The sequence below is a fragment of the Canis lupus genome, chromosome 21, assembly GCF_003254725.2.
Source record: "Canis lupus dingo isolate Sandy chromosome 21, ASM325472v2, whole genome shotgun sequence".
NCBI lineage: Eukaryota > Metazoa > Chordata > Mammalia > Carnivora > Canidae > Canis > Canis lupus.
Window position 1 is genome coordinate 6,471,215 of NC_064263.1, and position 14,718 is coordinate 6,485,932.

Here is a 14,718-nt window from a genome sequence, read left to right on the forward strand (position 1 = left end):
CAAGTAAGGAGAGGGGTGGAGTAAATAATTCCCCTTGAGTGGGTTTTCCCAGAAGACTCTTGCATGTAGTACTGATGGCTTAAAAAAAAAAAAAATATTCCAGGCCAAGGAAGAGCATGTGTGAGTGAATAGTCTTTAAAGAGCATGGCTTTTGTGGGTAAATAGTTCCATAAGAACAAAGAAGATGGTAAAAGGGTCAGGATCCGGACAGGGCAGTAGGTGGAGAGTAAGGAGTTGAAGCAAGAAAAGAAGGTGGGGACATGTCAATGAGGGCCTGCCAATGCCAAGGGGTGAGCTTTCCTGAAAGGAAATAACTAGAACCACTGAAGAGCTTTCTGTAGGAAGTGGCATGGCCAGATCTGTATGTTAGGGCTATGACTCGGACGACAGGATGTAAGAATGTCTAGAAAGTGGAGGACAGTGGAACCAAAGGCTGCTGACGTCATTTCCATTTCTCTGTGTGACATATTCCATTCTTCTTCAACCTCCATAGATGTCATGAGAATATTCTTCTGGGCAGCCTGGGTGGCTCAGCGGTTTAACGCTGCCTTCAGCCCAGGGCGTGATCCTGGAGACCCGGGATCGAGTCCCGAGTTGGCTCCCTGCATGGAGCCTGCTTCTTCTTCTGCCTGTGTCTCTGCCTCTCTCTCTCTCTCTCTCTCTCTCTCTCTCTGTGTCTCATGAATAAATAAAATCTTTTTAAAAAAAATTTAAAAAAGAATATTCTTTAAAAAAAAAGAATATTCTTCTATCATATACTTGAGAAGATCTCCCAGTTTCAAATGTCATCACTCTATTCTCTTCCAACTCTGTTGCTCTTGCTCTTCCCAGATACTCTGAGACTGCTGGAATTCTCCTGAGAGATCTCCTTGACCTTGTTCATAGTATCCCAATGATTTCCCCCCAAATTTCATACAATGGTGGCAGTTTCTCCAAAGTCAGTGATGCCACCTGGAGTAACAGGTGACATGATGGCTGCCATCTTCTTACCAACCCCCTATCTTCTAGGCATGCTATACCTGTCACTAGGGGCCCTTGGGTAAGGATCAAAGCCCCCAGAAGGACTCTCCTTGGGGTTCAAAGAGTATGATGATCTTGAGATAATTCCTCCCAGAATGAGGTTGTATGGGATGCAAAGAGCAGCAGCTCTGGAGTCAAGGGTGTGTCTACTCAGAGGCCCTGCCCCTTTCTATGGTCATTCTGGCACCTTCCTTAGTCCCAGAGAGAGACAAAGCTGCTTCTCCCAGGCTGCTCCTGCTGCCTTTCCTCAGCAGACCACTGCTGAAAATACAGATGCCCTGTCCTTGGCCTAATAAATAGCTTTGGACCCTCTGGACCTTCTACCGAAGGTCACTTCCTTTCCATCTTGACCCTTTCTTCTTCCTGCCAAATCTCAAGTATGTTCTGACTCTTTCCGTAATTAGACAAATGCATGGCCATAGTGAGAGTCACCTAAGGCCAGCTTACAATCCCTTCCCCGTGCCCCTGTCTGAAGCTGGCCACACTGCCAACAGCCACGTCCTAGACATGGTCACACTTGTGGAGATTTTGGCTTCCCCAGACTCCTAACTCCCCAGAACTTCAATAATTGGTTTCTACCAAACATCTTGGGGAAGGCTTATTTTGATTACACGCTTTTCCCACTCCCAGAACCTTCCACGATCATATGGAGTAACAGAATTACAGGCTGACTCCTAGAGGCCCTCTGTCCACCCTGCCTCTGGGCAGGAAAATAACGGAACGAAGTAGTCTGCCAAGAACAATATGGCACGATGCCTGGCAAGTCGCCAAATGTGTATTCTCACGGCTACAACGGCTTGGGCGCTCACGTAGTAACTCGAGCAACTGACAGAGACAGACGCACAGTCCTCTCTGAGGACCAGGGCCTGGGCCGCTGGAGGGACTGGAGCACGGCGTGTGCACTTCCACGTTGGTTTAATTAAAAGGGACAAAAGCAAGAAGGGAGTCTTTCTTTTCCCCCCAGCTTTCTCTGAATGCTGTATCTGAACGGAAGAAAGAGATTGTGGCTCAAGGCCAACTTCCGGCTAGCGTAAAGATGGGGCAACTCGTCTTGATGTTTGCCAGAGGTTCTTACTAATGCATCCTAGAAAAATAAGATGTAATTGACAACAAGCATAGAAAAGTTAGCGTCATTAAAAGCCAGCATATGCGTAAGTTTTCAAATATGTAAGTCCCCGGTAGCAGGCCTTATGAACAAGGCTTTTGAAGCTAATGGGAGTGAGGATGAGGGAGGAGCTGGATTCTACTTGAGGACCGAGGCAGTCTTGCTCTTTAAATATCTTAAACCACCTCTCGATAAAGCACACAGAATCATCCTGTGATGACAAAACAATATGTCTGTTTTTTGAACAAGGATCAAAACTTTAAGCTAAAAGTAAATGCACTGAACAATGGTGAGGAGGTATCTGGGACAGAGTCGGCTCAGCGCTCCATATACCAGAAAACATGAAAGGTTTTCTTCGCATGTCAGCCGGGCCCACCCTGAGGTGAGACCTGTTTTGAGTTCCCAGCTGCTTATTATACTCATTTCACACCTCCTTGTTCCCTTACCCTTCCCTTGAATCCTACTGTTCTCCCTTCCAACCCAGCTCAGATATCCCCTTTCCCCTACTCAAACATCGCTGCCCCTCCTCCAGATGACCTCTGGACCCAGAGCACATCTCTACTGCCATATTCTGGATGCTGCTTCATAATATATTTGTTACATCCCTGTCTCCTCCACTAGCCCGTGAGATGGCCAACAGAGCATTGTGGCCCACAGGACTGGCGCAGAGCAGATGTTGAGAAAGTATATGTGACATTGAATTGAATTGAAAATTGGTTGGAGCCCTCAAACCTCTCATGGTGGGGACTTCAGGCTGAGTTTCTCTGGCAGCAATTTCTTTTTTTAAAGAAATCCATCCTCCAGGATTTTGAGAAGAAAATTTAAGAACAATATTTAAAATTCTAAATTTAAAATTCTAAATCATTCTCTTACCATTATCCAGAGCAGCTGTCTTGGGCTTCAGAAACTATGGTAAACCAGTAGGCTTAACCTCAATACAGAATTTTGAAGATTTCATTGAACATATTATCTAACAAGTTATTTATTCTTCCTACCTGGAAAGAAGTTCAATGTCTTCTTCAAAGGTCTGATCAAACAGGTGAATATCAAGTGGAAATATTTTGCCTGCTTTCCTGATACTTTGGGAACCCCTAACAAAGGGATATTTGAAGAGCTTTTCTAAGTTGAGTTATTTTTAAGAACTTTTGACTAAGTTGAGGCCTGGCTGGCCTTCCTTTGTGTTCTAGCTGCTGTGTGGAATAGCCTGGTTTTGACTTTGTTCTGTAAAAAGGAAAGCAAACACCAGAAGCCTAAGCCCACAAGATAATGAACACCATGGAAAGGGGGAAATCTTTGATCCTTGGTTCTCTTTCACCAATCATGGAGTCCATCTACTTCCTTGCATCCCCACTGCCATGATACTCACCATATCCTTTGCTTGGACTATGGCAGTAGCTCCTTTTTTCTCTGTTTCCACTCTTGCCTTCCTTGACTTCCAGTCCATTTCCTACATGTATTTAAAAATATAAATCTGAATGTGTGAGACTCCCCAGGTTAAACACCGTCAAGGCTTAAACACTGTTGCTCTTTGAATCACTACAAAAATCTTTAGCCAGAACTCTAAGGCACTCCATGGTCTGGACCCCACCAGCCTACCCAGCCCCATCTTGCCCTAATCCTCCCTTATCTTACCCTCCAGCCATATGAACATATCTTTGTCTTCCCTGAAGGTGCCAGGCTATTCCCTCTGTCTGAAATGCTATCCCACTGCCAATATTCTCTTGGTTAACAACTTTGGGCTTTTAGATGTTAGCTTAAATGTTATTCCCTCAGAAGAAAAGTTCCCAACTCTCCAAGCTAGATTAGAGATACCTCTAATAAACTCTCATAGAAACTTGCACATTTCCTTCATTATCACATTTTCTTAAAAGATTTGATTAATTTATTTGATAGATAGGGCACCTGGGTGGCTCAGCAGCTGAGCATCTGCCTTTGGCTCAGGTCGTGATTGTGGGGTCCTGGGATCAAGTCCTGGGATTGAGACTCGCATCAGATTCCTCAGAGGGAGCCTGCTACTCCCTCTGCCAATGTCTCTGCCTCTCTCTGTGTGAGTCCCTCATGAATAAATAAAATCTTTTTAAAAGAGAATGAGAGAGACAAAGAGAGATCAGGAGGCAGGAGAGAGTAGGAAGGGGCAGAGGGAGAAGCAGACTCCCCACAGAGGAGGGAGGCCATGGTAGGTCTCAATCCCAGGACCTGGAGATCAGGACCTGAACCAAAGTCCCAGGCTTAACCTACCAAGCCACCCACAAGTCCCTGGTTATCACATTTTAACTAATTCCCGTGGTTGTTCTGATGGCTCAGGATCCCACCTACCCTGTTCACCACCACACTGCCAGGACACAGCACAGCACTGGCCCCTGGAAGACCTGGGGCACATGTTTGTGTTGGGAATGAATGAGCAAGGACTCCCTGAGAGGAAGGCCTGCTTCCAGGCCTGGTTCTGCCCTCACTGAGCTGTGTGATCTTGGACAGGGCATTTAATCTCTCAGCCTGTTTCCTCCTCTGTGTTAACTTTAAAAATAAAAGTACCAGTTATTTTGCCAGCAAAAGATGGGAAGGATGGGTTTATTAGGGAAAAAGATATAACAAATGCAATCTAGGACAAGGAACATAACAGCAAAATCCAACTCAAGTCCCAAGAGCAAAGCAGAGGAATACTCTTTTACACAGGAAAGGATGGACCTGGAAGGGCTGTTATAAATAAAAAGTTCGTTGGATTAAACTGCCAGTTGGAAGTATAGAGGCTTCTCATTGGCTGGGCTATTGCAAGGGGAGGAGGCAAGCCATTCTTCCTCCTGCTGGGATAGCAAAGTAGTATCCACTGCAAGGTCTGCCTCTTCCTATTGAATTCGCAGGTGACCTCAAGTAGTAAGGAATGAGCTCCTGCTGCCAAACCTCTCCACTCCATCTTAGTGAGGTTTCCTTGTATTAATTTTCACAACTATAATACGGGATGATGACAATTGTTTTGCTTCCAGGGCTATTGAGAGAACCAAATGATAAATGGAGCTTAGAGCAATTTGGAATCTATAAAATGCTATGTGGATGTCATTTATTGTCACTCGTTTACAATTGGGTTGGTTACTAGAGGATTCAACAGCCCCAATACCCAGATATCAAGCATCTTAGCCTTTAAGTTTTCCAGAAAAGTTCTGAATGGCTGAGGCCTGCTGGTGCCTATAACTTGTGGACTCTGGCCAATGGTGGAAGCTGGGTGCTTCCTGCCAAACCAGAATCTCTGCCTCATTTCCTCCAGAGAGCCTTATGTCCATGAAGAGATGAGGAAACTTCCACTAGTGAGCCTTGTGTTCACATTTCATGTCAGAGCCAGTGCAGTTTCATATGTGCCTTGTCTTTCGGGCCAGGCATTCCTAAAAATCTGCTTCTCTCACCTCTGCCCTCACTGTGGCAGTGGCTGGGCTATTCTTTTTTTTTTTATTTTTTTATTTTTTTGGGCTATTCTTTATGACAAGTCAGTAATTCCATGGAAATCAGAGCTGAGTGACAATGTTCACAAGATTTCATGGAGGAAAAAGGCCGAAGAATAAAAAGTGAAACATAGGAATATAGCTAATTGACATCTTAGCATCCATGTAGATGATAGGACTGGAGTCATTACAGATCAGATTTGAAGGAGAATGCTGGTTATTGTTTAAAGGAGAGCGGTGGTGGGGGCTCCAATAACAACATAGCTAACCCTGTGCCTTCTGTATAGCTTTCTATTGCTGTATACTAAATTACTACAAAACTAACAGGTTAGGGCAGTCCGGGGGGCTCAGCGGTTAAGCACTGCCTTCAGCCCAGGGCCTGATCCTGGAGACCCGGGATCGAGTCTCACGTCAGGCTCCCTGCATGGAGCCTGCTTCTCCCTCTGCCTGTGTCTCTGCCTCTCTCTCTCTGGTCTCTCATGAATAAATAAATAAAATCTTTAAAAAAAAAAAAAAAGACTAACAGGTTAAAACTGCAAAGTTTCCATGCATCAGAAGTCCAAGCATGGTGTAATTGAGTCCATGGCTCAGGGTCTCACAGGATGGAATCAGTGTGTCAACCCACCTGGGATCGAGTCTGAAGCTCTGGTCATTGTCCAAGCTAATGCAGTTGTTTTGGAGCTTTTTTTGTTTGCTTGTTTTCATTTTTTTTTTGTTTTTTTTTTTTAAGATTTTATTTATTTATTCATGAGAGACACAGAGACATAGGCAGAGGGAGAAGCAGGATCCCTACGGGAGCCTGATGCAGGACTCAATCCCAGGTCCCCAGGATCAGAACCTGAGCCAAAGGCAGACGCTCAACCAGTGAGCCACCCAGGTGCCCCCAAGCTAATGCAGTTGTTAGCAAAATTCAGTTCTTTGCAGGTGTAGAGTTCATGCATCTTATTTCTTCAAGGCCAGCAGAAAAGACTGAATCTCTGATCTCTGGACCCTTTTTCAAGGGCTCATCAGATTAGGTTGGATCAGCCCAAGATAATCTCTTGTTTGGTTAACTTAAAGTCAAATGATTAATCATTGAAAATTCCCTTCATTTTACTGTATTCTGTGGATCAGAAGCAAAGTTCCCTCCCACAACCTCAGGGGAAAGGCTTATACCAAAATATGGATACCAGGGATAGGAATTGCAAAGGTCGTCTTAAATTCTTTTTTTTTTTTTCATTTATTTATGATAGTCAGAGAGAGAGAGAGGCAGAGACATAGGCAGAGGGAGAAGCAGGCTCCATGCACCGGGAGCCCGACGTGGGATTCGATCCCGGGTCTCCAGGATCGCGCCCTGGGCCAAAGGCAGGCGCTAAACCGCTGCGCCACCCAGGGATCCCGGTCATCTTAAATTCTACCTGCCACATTTTGCATTTACTGAGCTCCTACTCTGTATGTGTGTGTGGTGTGTGTGTGTGTGTGTGTGTGTGTGTGTGTGTGAGCAGAGTCAACTTGTTCCAACTCACCTAAGCAAATAGGAAAATTTGCTTTAAAAAAGTAAGGATGTCTTGGGAACCAAGGCATTTGCTTCATCATTGTTTCTGTGGACCGACTTTATCTGATCTGCAACTTATACTTTGCAGGTTTAGCCAAAGAGAATCAGTCTCTCTCTCTCTCTCTCTCTCTCTCTCTCTCTTCCTTTCTTTGTCTGTCTCTCTCTCTCCCACACATAGTGCTAAACTCCTCAGAGAAGGAATCATCTCTAGTGAAGTCATCTCTGACAGAATGGGGAAGACACATGCCACAAGCACAACCACCACTCATAATGCCCATGTAGAAGGGGAGATTGGGGAATTACCCATCACAGGCTGAAGTCCCAAGAGATGTCCACTGTACAGTGTGTAAGGCATTGTCACCAGTGGCCGAAACATGCATACTCCACACCATCTTTTATGTGATTTTAGCAAAGCCCTTCAGCTAGCAGTAGAGGGAACAGACAAGATCTGGGTAGTGGTGTCCCACAGGTGGTGCCATATGCTGTATGATCAAGGACCTGTTTTCAGCCAGAAGTGACTTGTCCTGTCAAAATGAGTTTAAAACTATGCTCCCATTACTACAGCACACAGAAGAAGGGTCACCCCCCAGAAATAATGTAGCAGCTGCAGAGAAGGCAGGTATAGGAGCACAGAGACCAATTTAGATACAAGCTACAGCAGTATCTTATAAAACCTTTCCTATAAATGGCTGGGAAGAGAGTGCTTTGAGTAAGTGCATAAAGCAAAAGAGGTCTGGGTAACCAAAAACCCTGAAGGTGGGAGGGAATATTCCAGCACAGACTGTACTGCTCATGTTCTGATAAGAACAAAGTGGAACACACAAAAAATAATCCAGACAGGGCTAGTAGTTAAAATTCAGCCACACTGCTTAAGGCTTCTTACCAAATTGTATTTTTATAAGGAGTTGATATCAGAATCCCTGTGTATCTTATAGCTGCCTTAGTAATGTATATAGTAATGTGTAAACTGGGTATGGGTTTTCACTGTAGGACATGTGTCAGTTACCATCAAATTCTTCTGTGGTCTTACTGTAGTTCAAAGTTAAAGGATAATTTTCAATGTTGTCAGATTTCTGCAAATGTGTACACCTGAACCAGATGCTGTCTACTGATGATCATAGTCAAGATTCTGATTCAGCTCAGAGTAGGCCAAATCAGAGGAAGTAAATACTCCCCAGACCCATGTCCTTAAAAGACCTTGGTTTCAGTGAGGCTTTCAGTGACGTGTTCTACAGGCTACAAAAAAAATTCTCAAAAGTGGGGATTTGACCTGGCTGGTGTTAGAGCTCCACTAAATTGGACACATTTTGGTGACAGGGTCAAGGCCTAGTTGTCTCCATATTGTGATGCTAGCATATATTAGATTCTCAAAAAATTTTTATTAAATAAAAAAGATTACTTATAATTGTCATGTCATATAATAAATGTAATTATTATTTGCTACCTACCCTAGTAGACTGTGACCTTCTAGAAGTGCACTGTCCAATATAGTTGCCACTAACCACATAAGCTTTTCAAATTTAAATTTAAATTAATTCAAAATAAATAAAATTTAAAATTTGGTTCCTTCATCATAATAGCTACATTTCAAATGCTTAATGATACCAAATTAAGTTTTCCCATCATCACAGAAAGTTCTATGGGACAGTGCTGCTCTGGCAGTAGAAAATCAGTATCCCTCAGCCTGTATTAGGATCATACAACATTGTGTTCAAGACTTATTTCTTCCCGGGCAAAACAAAAGTTAAAGGAATTCATGACCACTAAAGCAGCTCTACAAGAAATGTTCAAGGGGACTCTGAGTGGAAAGGAAAAAACATAAGTAAGAGTAAGAAAAGTAGGCAGTAAAAATAAGGTTTCTGTAAAAATCAGTCAAGAGACTCACAAAATAAGATGACGTAAAGTATGACACCATATACCTAAAATGTGTGTGAAGGAGGAAGGAGTAAAGAATAGATTCAAACTTAAGTGACCATCAACTTAACATAGATTGCTATGTGTAGATGTTACATACAAACTAAATGGTAACCACAAATAAAAAATCAGCAAAGGATATGCAAAAAAAACAAGGAATCTTAGCCTATCACTAAAGAAAGCCAGCTAATCATGACAGAAAAGAGCAAGGGAAGAAAGGAACAGAGAATATCTACAAAAACCACCATAAAACAAGTAATAAATGGCAATAAATATACATGTCTATCAGTAATTACTTTGAATGTAAAGGGACTAAACACTCCAATCAAAAGACATAGGGTGGGCAGCCCTGGTGGCTCAGTGGTTTAGAGCTGCCTTCAGCCCCAGGGCGTGATCCTGGAGACCCGGGATCAAGTCCCACATCAGGCTCCCTGCATGGAGCCTGCTTCTCCCTCTGCCTGTGTCTCTGCTTCTTTCTCTCTCTCTCTCTCTCTCTCTCTCTCTCTCTCTCTCTGTCTCTCATGAATAAATAAATAAAATCTAAAAAAAAAAACACAACCTACTCAGTGTTTAAAAAAAAAAAAACATAGGGTGATGGAATGAGAAAAAAAAAAAGCAAGGTCCATCTGCCTACAAAAGGCTCATTTTAGATCTAAAGACACACACAGATTGAAAGTGAAGGGATGGAGAAGCACCTATCATAGAAAGGGAGTGAAAAGAAAACCAAGGTAGGAATACTTGTATCAAACAAAATAGACTTTACAACAAAGACTGCAACAAGAGACAAAGAAGGATACATATCATCATAAAAGAAACAATCCAACAAGAAGATACAGAAATTGGAGCACCTGAGTGGCTCAATCAGTTAAGCATGTGACTCTTGATTTTGGCTCAGGTCATGATCTGAGAGTTGTGAGATCAAGCTCTGTTTTGGGCTCTGTGCTGGGCATGGAACCTGCTTAAGATTCTCTCTCTTGCTCTCTCTCTGCGCCTCCACACCTGCTCACACGTTCTCTCTGCCTCTAAAAAATAAGATATAACAATTGTAAATATTTATGAATCCAACATAGGACCACCCCAATATATAAAACAGTTAATAACAAACATAAAGGAGCCAATTGATATTAATACATTAATAGTCGGGGACTTTAACACCCCACTGACATCAATGGACAGATAATCCAAACAGAAAATCAACAAGGAAACAGTGCCTTTGAATGACATAGTAGACCAGAAGGATTTAACAGATATATTCATAACATTCCACCTAAATCAGCAGAATGCACATTCTTTTCAAGTACATGTGGAATGTTCTCCAGAATAGATCACATGTTAGCCTGCAAAACAAGTCTTAACAAATTCAAAATGATGAAAGTCATTCCGTGCATCTTTTCTGACCACAACACTATGAAACTAGAAATCAACCACAAGAAAAAAAATCTGGAAAGAGCACAAATACATGAAAGTTAAATAACATGCTACTAAACAATGAATGGGTCAACAATGGAATCAAAGAGGATCCCAGAAAACACGTGGAGATAAATTAAAATAAAATGCAATGGTCCAAAATCTTTGGGATACAGCAAAAGTGGTTCTAAGAGAGGAGTTCATAGCAACATGGGCCTACCTCAAGACAAAAGAAAAATCTCAAATAAACAACTTAACTTTATACCCAAAGGAGCTAGAAAAAGAAGAGCAAACATAATCCAAACCAGTAGAAGGAAGGAAATAACAAAGATTAGAGCATAAATAAATGATATAGAAACTAAAAATACAATAGAACAGATCAATGAAACCAGGATCTGGTTCTTTGAAAAGATCAATAAAGGGATATCTATGTGGCTTAGTTGGTTAAGTGTCTGACTCTTGATCTGGGCTCAGGTCTTGATCTCAGGGTGGTGAGTTCAAGCCCTATGTTGGGCTCTATGCTGAGTGTGGAGCTTACTTAATAAAGAAAATAAAAAATTAACAAAATTGATAAAACTTTAGCCAGATTCACCAAGAGAGGGAACTCAAATAAGACCACAAATGAAAGAGGAGAAACATCAACTTACATCACAGGGGCACCTGTGGCTCAGTGGTTGAGCATCTGCCTTTGGCTTGGGGTGTGATCCTGGGGTCCTGGGATCGAGTCCTATATCAGGCTCCCCCCAGGAAGACTGTTCTCCCTCTGCCTAGGTCTCTGCCTCTCTCTGTATCTCATGAATAAATAAATAAAATATTTTTAAAAACTGACATCATAGAAATACAAAAGATTTTAAGAGAATATTATGAAAAATGACATGCCAACAAATTAGATTACTAGAAGAAATCAATAAATTCCTAGAAACATATAACCTCCCAACACTGAATCAAGAAAAAAAAATTTGAACAGACCAATTAATAGCAATAAAATTGAATGAGTAATAAAAAAAACTCCCAACAAACAAAAGTCCAGACCAGACAGTTTCACAGGTGACTGCTACCAAACATTTAAAGATGAGTTAATACTTATTCTTCTCAAACTATTCCAAAAAATAGAGGACAAAGGAAAACTTCCAAATTAATTCTATGAGGCCAGCATTACCCTGACACCAAAACCAGATAAAGACACTACCAAAAAAAAAAAAAAAAAGAGAGAGAGAGAGAGAGAAGAGAGAGACCTACAGGCCAGTATCTCTGATGACATAGATGTAAAAATCCTCGACAAAATATTAGTAAACTGAATCTAACAATACAGTTAAAAAAATCATTCAACACAATCAAGTGGGATTTATTCCCAGGAGGCAAAGGTGACTCAGTATTTGCAAATCTATCAATATGATACATCAGATCCATAAGAGAAAAGATAAAAACCATATGATCATTTTTTCTTTTTTTTTTAATTTTTATTTATTTATGATAGTCACAGAGAGAGAGAGAGAGAGAGAGAAAGAGAGAGAGAGAGAGGCAGAGACACAGGCAGAGGGAGAAGCAGGCTCCATGCACCGGGAGCCCGATTTGGGATTCAATCCCGGGTCTCCAGGATCGCGCCCTGGGCCAAAGGCAGGCGCCAAACCACTGCGCCACCCAGAGATCCCTGATCATTTTTTCAATAGATGAGGAAAAACATTTGAAAAAGTACAACATCCATTCACAATAAAAACCCTCAACAAAGTAGAATTAGAATATACCTCAACATACTAAAGGCCATCTATGAACATAATACTTCATGGAAAAACAGAGCCTTTCCCCTAAGGTCAGGAACAAGACAAGGATGTCCACTCTCACCACTTTTATTCAATACAGTACTGGAAGTCCTAGCCACAGCAATTAGATAAGAAAAAGGAATAAAAGGTATCCAAATTGGTAAGGAAGAAGTAAAATTTTCAGTATTTGCAGATGACATGATACTTTATAGAAAACCCTACAGATTCAGCTGAAAATCTACTAGGATTAATAAATGAATTCAGTAAGGTTACAGGATAGAAAATCAATGCACAGATATTCACTGCATTTCTATACATTAATGAAGCAGCAGAAAGAGAAGTTAAGAAGACAATCCCAGTTTCAATTGCATCAAAAAGAATAAAATACCTAGGAATAAACTTAACCGAGTAAGTAAAAGACCTGTACTTTGAAAGCTACAAAGCATTGATGAAAGAAATTGAAGGTGACACAAAGAAATGGAAAGATATTCCATGCTCATTGATTGGAAGAACAAATATTGTTAAAATGTCCATACTACCCAAAGCAATCTACAGATGTAATGTAATACCTATCAAATACTGATAGCATTTTCCCCAGAACTAGAACAAACAATCCTAAAATTTGTATACAACTGCAAAAGATCTCGAACAGCCAAAGCAATCTTGAAACAGAACAAAGCTGGAAGTATCACAATTCCATATTTCACTTTATATTACAAGCTGTAGTAATCAAAACAGTATGGCACTCGCCCAGAAAAAAAATATACCCATGGATCAATAGAACAGAATAGAAAGCCCAGAAACAAGCCCACTATTATATGGTCAATTAATCTTTGACAAAGGAGGCAAGAATATGCAATAGAATATGCAATGAGAAAAAGATAGCCTCTCCGACAAATGGTGCTGGCAAAACTGGACAGCCAGGCAAAAGAATGAAACTGGACCACTTTCTTACCCCATACACAAAAATAGACTCAAAATGGACTAAGGACCTAAATGTGAGACTTGGAAACTTAAGAATCCTAGGAGGGAGCACAGGCAGTAATTTCTATGACATAAGCTGATATAACAAGTGCTGCTGAGTTAGGTGGAAAGATTGAAACCCTTACAAAATAGTTCACTGCTATGAGAAACATTACAGAGGATCCTCATAAAATTAAAAATAGAACTATCACATGATCTATCGATCCCACCTGTGGGTATTTATCCAAAAGAATTGAAATCAGGGTTGGGGTGCCTGGGTGGGTCCGTTAGTCAAGCGACTGCTTTCAGCTCAGGCCATGATCCCAGGATCCTGGAATCGAGCCTCAAATTGGACTCTCCATTCAGTGGTGAGTCTGCTTCTCCCTCTCCCTCTCCCTCTGTGAGCTCTCTTGCTGTCTCTCAAATAACTAAATAAAATCTTAAAAAAAAAAAAAAGAATTGAAATCAGGGTCTTGAAGAGATCATTAGCTCTCCTATGTTCAGTGCAACCCTATTTACTAATACAGTATAGAAAAAAATCTAAATGTCCATCAACAGGTGAATAGATTCTTTTTTTAATTTTATTTACTTATTTATTTATGATAGTCACACACACACAGAGAGAGAGAGAGAGGGGCAGAGACACAGGCAGAGGGAGAAGCAGGCTCCATGCACCGGGAGCCCGATGTGGGATTCGATCCCGGGTCTCCAGGATCGCGCCCTGGGCCAAAGGCAGGCGCCAAACCGCTGCGCCACCCAGGGATCCCAACAGGTGAATAGATTTTGTAAAATGTAATACACACACACACACAGTGGAATACTATTCAGTCCTCTTAAGAAAGAAAATTCGGCCACATAAGCCAATCGGGTGAACCTTGAGGAAATTATGTTATTTAAAATTATCACAGAAAGACAAATATAGCATGGTTTTGCTTGCATGAGGGATCAAAATAATCCCATTTACAGAGTCAAAGAATGGAATGGTGTTTGCTGGGCTTTGGTGGAAGGGATAAGGGGAGTTTCTAATCAATGGGTGTGAAGTTTCAATTAAGCAAGCTAGGGAGCTGCTGTACAACATTGCACCCATAGTAAAAAATAGTGCATTGTACACTTAAGGATTTGTTGCGAGCAGGGCTCATCTTAAGCATTCTTACCACAACAAAAGTAAAAGAAAATAAGTTTCTGCCTTAAACTGCAAACGACCATCCTTCAGGGCAAAATGCTCTGCTGCCAGGCTGTACAGTTCTGGATGGCGGGGACAGCTCTGGTAACTCTGCACCTCCAGCATCTGGCTCCGTGGTGGACAGAACCAAGACGCTCGGTCATGTCTGTTGAACAAAACCTAACCGGGAGAGTAAATTGCTGGCTTATTGCAATATCTCTGTTACGTGTCGAGTTGATGATGATGGGGTAGGGCAAATGTCACCAGCTGTGTTTCTGAGAGAGGAAGGGACGCCGGCGTGGCACATCTGGGGGGGTGGTGAGGGGGGCTGGGGAGAGGGGATGCAGTTCACAGAAAACACAAGCATGGGGGTCTTTATTTTCACCAATGCTTAGCTTTTCGAGGCATCCCAATTTTTTGGG

At 41.8% G+C, this 14,718-nt stretch overlaps 1 long non-coding RNA gene across 2 annotated transcripts; it reads right to left on the minus strand.

Annotated features, from left to right (window-relative positions):
* Positions 1–1,077: 1,077 nt before the first annotated feature.
* On the minus strand, positions 1,078–4,805 carry LOC112641949 (uncharacterized). 2 transcript variants are annotated; one of them, XR_003124901.2, is made up of 3 exons: positions 4,658–4,805; positions 3,492–3,572; positions 1,078–2,104 (listed from the first exon to the last, which is right to left on the minus strand). It is a non-coding gene; the product is annotated as an uncharacterized LOC112641949 (long non-coding RNA). The 2 variants fall into 2 exon arrangements; XR_003124900.2 differs by lacking the exon at positions 4,658–4,805 and adding an exon at positions 4,442–4,624.
* Positions 4,806–14,718: the final 9,913 nt, after the last annotated feature.